Genomic DNA, 4,052 nt, shown 5'->3' with positions numbered 1-4,052 from the left:
GACAGCAATCCCCGCGTGACGCCCAGCGCGGGGGGCTTCGCAGACCGCGCTGACGCGCGTGACGCTGCCGTTGACCCGCAAAAGGAAGCCGGGAACCTGGCCATCGGAGCGGGATCTGCCCATTTTACGGAGGCCAAACCAGATTCCGAGAGGGTGGGCAACTTCCTCAAAAGCCCAGCCTGTCCTTGGGAACGTCACTGGTGAACCCAAGTCCTCACTCTTCTCCAGAATCTGTGATAATCAAAGGCGCCTTAGATTTCCATAGGAACATACAAGTCTGTAGTACTTGGCTCCCTGCCTTCCCTGGGAGGTTGTCGGTCAGTACCGTCCTACCTGTTTAAATTATATCACCAAAAGAGAGTGTCTCCTATTAAAGTAATAATTACACACACACATACACAACATTTTTGGAAAAGAAAATTCTAGAAGACAATGAAATTATCCGTAATCCATCCAGGAAGTAACTTCAGTTAACATGTTTTTTTATGTTATAAAATGTTTGTAACATAACATAACATAAAAATATTTATAACATTTAAGTCAGTGCACAGATTGGTATTTTTAATGGTTTATTCTTCCTGCTATCTTGTAAACTACTTTCTTTTAGCTTAATAATTTGCAAGGAGTTCCACATCATTCAAAACTTCCAACAGCATCATTTTGGTCCATCTTTCAGTTGCACCATAAATTAGAATCGATTAGTGTTAGACATACAGGTTGTTTCTTTTTGTATTACTAATATTAGAAACAATGCTGTGATTGCTATGGGAAACTTCAGTGTAGATAAATCTTTGCTCTAAAATTGCTTATTTTCTTAGAATAAATACCTCAAGGAAATTGTGCTAGGTGAAGGGGAGTTTCCAATTTTGTTAAATATTGCCAAAAAATTACCTGCAAGGAGGTGTCTTCAATCTATATTCCCATCTGCAATGACAGTGCCTGTTTCCCAACACTCTTGCCAACACACACTGTTGTCCAACGTTTCTATCTTTGTCCATCCAAGAGGTTAAAAAGAGTGGCATCACTATACCACCAGGTTTTGTTGTTTTTTTTGTTTTTTTTTTTGTTTTTTGAGACGGAGTCTGGCTCTGTCGCCCCGGCTGGAGTGCAGTGGCCGGATCTCAGCTCACTGCAAGCTCCGCCTCCCGGGTTTACGCCATTCTCCTGCCTCAGCCTCCCAAGTAGCTGGGACTACGGGCGCCCACCACCTCGCCCGGCTAGTTTTTTGTATTTTTAGTAGAGACGGGGTTTCACCGTGTTAGCCAGAATGGTCTTGATCTCCTGACCTCGTGATCCGCCCGTCTCGGCCTCCCAAAGTGCTGGGATTACAGGCTTGAGCCACCGCGCCCGGCTATACCACCAGTTTTAATCTGCTCTTGGAAGTGGCTATACAAATTTACAGTCCTACCAGCTTGTGTATCTTTTCCCCAGCAGCCTCACCAAACTAATTTTTTAATTACGAAAATGTTAAGCATACAAAATAAGTGTAGAAAATATAGAATTGAACACGTCTGTATACAATTTATACTTGAGAAATAAAACAGTACTAACATTTTCGAGACCCTCTTTTTTTTTTTTTTGAGACAGAGTCTTGCTTTGTTGCCCAGGCTGGAGTGCAGTGGCGCGATCTCAGCTCACTTCAAGTTCCACCTCCTGGGTTCATGCCATTCTCCTGCCTCAGTCTCCCGAGTAGCTGGGACTACAGGCGCCCACCACCGTGCCCGGCTAATTTTTTGTGTGTGTATTTTTAGTAGAGACGGGATTTCACCGTGTTAGCCAAGATGGTCTTTTGAGACCCTCTATGTGTCCTCTGCCGGATCTCATACCTAGGCATTTATGCTTCTTTCCAGCTTTTCTTGATCATAAACAATGTTGCAGGGGAGCTGAAAATCTTCCAACACTCTAGCTCAGTAATTACACTGCACTGTTAAATATTGCCGTCTTATTACCCAAAATGCACATGCCCATTTACACTCTCCTCAGCAGGTCTTATCATGATCAGATTTTTTTTTTTTGAAGGTCTCAGTATGTTGCCCAGGTTGGTCTCAAATTCCTGGGCTCAAGCAATCCTCCCACCTTGGCCACCCAAGGTACTGGGATAATAGGTGTGAGCCAACATGTCCAGCCAGATTTTTTTAAATTTCTGCCTATCTAATGAGTGTGAAATATTAGATCCTTTTTGCTTAATTTATGTTACATTGATAACATATGTTTCAAGAACATTGGATAACCTTTTCTGAGGATTGTCATTCATATCCTTTGGCCTTTTCCATGAGCACTGTTTATAAAATCTGGGCCAAATCCTTTCTTGGTTATATCCATGCCAAATCTCTTCTCCAAGTTTAAGATTTGTATTTTCCATTTTGTTTATGATATCTTTAATCTACCAAAGAGTTTTTTAAAAATATTTTAATGTGGTTAAATTTATTGATCTTTTTGTTTATGATTTGTGCTTCTGGTATTGTGTTTAAGAAATCTTTTCCTGACCTGAGATCATAAAAATATTATCCTTCATTTTCTTCCAAAACTTTTAAAGTCATGCTTTTTCATATGTTGGTCTCTAATCCATTTAAATATGGTTAAATGTAGTGATCTAACTTATTTTTTCCATATGGATAACCCTTTTTTCCAATGTTGCTTGCTAAAAGTCCTTCTTTCCCTACTGATTTAAAATGACATCTGTGCTTTATACAAATTTCTGTGTATGAGTGGGCCTGTTTCTAGACTCTATTCTGCCTCTCTTTGTGCTAATATCACACTTTCTTATTACTACAATTTAAGTCTTGCTGTGGTGGGAGTGAGTGAGTCCTCACATGTTGAACTTCGTCTTCAAAATTGTTCTGGTGGCCAGGTGCAGTGGCTCACGCCTGTAATCTCAGCACTTTGGTATGCCCAGGTGGGTGGATCACTTGAGATTAGGAGTTCAAGACTGGCCTGGGCAACATGGTGAAACCCAGTCTTTACTAAAAATACAAAAAAATAACAAATACAAAAAATAGCCAGGCATGGTGGCTTGTGCCTGTGGTCCCAGCTACTCGGGAGGCTGAGGCAGGAGGATCGCTTGAGCCCAGGAGGTCCACGCTGCAGTGAGCCAAGATTGTGCCGCTGCATTCCAGACTGGGTGACAGAGCAAGACCGTGTATCAAAAAAATAAAATAAAAAATTGTTCTGGCATTCTTGGTTCTTTGTTCTACCTTATATAAATTATATCAATTTATGAATCTCAAAAAAACTCATTTGAATTTTAGTAGGATTATATTCAGTTTATAAATCGCCTAAAATCAACATCTTTAGAAGTCAGTTCTACAAATTCATCTCATATTGTATATCTTTCCATTTATTTAGGTCTTCAAGAATTTTTAAAATTTTATATATAGAGAGAGAGAGGTTTTTCACATCTTTTGATAGATTTCTTCCTGGATACCTTCACATTTTGTGTTGCTACTTTCATATATATATCTTTTTGAACTATATTTTTCTATGGGTCCACGGCCAGTGAGTAGAAAGTTCATTTCTTATTAATGTTAACAATGTGTTCTTAGACTTTCCATTAAGTCACTTGTTGAATTATGAATTACTTAGAGGGTTTTTTAAAAAAATTTCCTGATATATGGTTTGGATTTTATTTTGCTACTGGTGTCTAACAGTTGACGTTGCTCAAGAACAGTCTATATGATTCTTTGTTGCATATAAAGGATTGCTTTGTAGCTTCATGTGTGATCTTTTGGTAAGAGTGGCAGGTACTTGGAAAGAAAGGTCTTTTTGATCAAGTTTGTTCATGGTGTTGCTCAGATCTTCTATATCCTTTCTGTAATGATAAACTACCAATTACTGAAAGAGATGTGTTAAATTCTCTCCCGTGACTACAGAATTGTCCGTTTATCTCTGAAATTTTACCAATTTTTTGGCTTAGTATAATTTGATGCTATGTTTTAGTGTCTGCAAGTTATGTTTTTCCAATGAATTGTTCCTTTTTCTCTTCATTCGACTTTTTTTTCTAATATTCCTTTTTGCTTGAAATACAACTTTGTCTACTTTTTTTTTTTTTTTTT

At 38.8% G+C, this 4,052-nt stretch overlaps 1 protein-coding gene across 1 annotated transcript in view; it reads right to left on the bottom strand.

Moving 5' to 3' along the window:
* Positions 1–242, bottom strand: part of CD83 (CD83 molecule) — a 19,637-nt gene extending 19,395 nt beyond the window's left edge. The window contains exon 1 of the mRNA XM_011967919.1: positions 199–242. The gene's annotated coding sequence lies outside the window, so the exon portion shown is untranslated. The remainder of the gene's footprint in view (positions 1–198) is intronic.
* Between the last annotated feature and the right edge of the window lie 3,810 nt (positions 243–4,052).

This window comes from Mandrillus leucophaeus, unplaced genomic scaffold (assembly GCF_000951045.1).
Source record: "Mandrillus leucophaeus isolate KB7577 unplaced genomic scaffold, Mleu.le_1.0 Scaffold82, whole genome shotgun sequence".
NCBI lineage: Eukaryota > Metazoa > Chordata > Mammalia > Primates > Cercopithecidae > Mandrillus > Mandrillus leucophaeus.
This window is presented reverse-complemented; position numbering and strand designations above follow the sequence as displayed.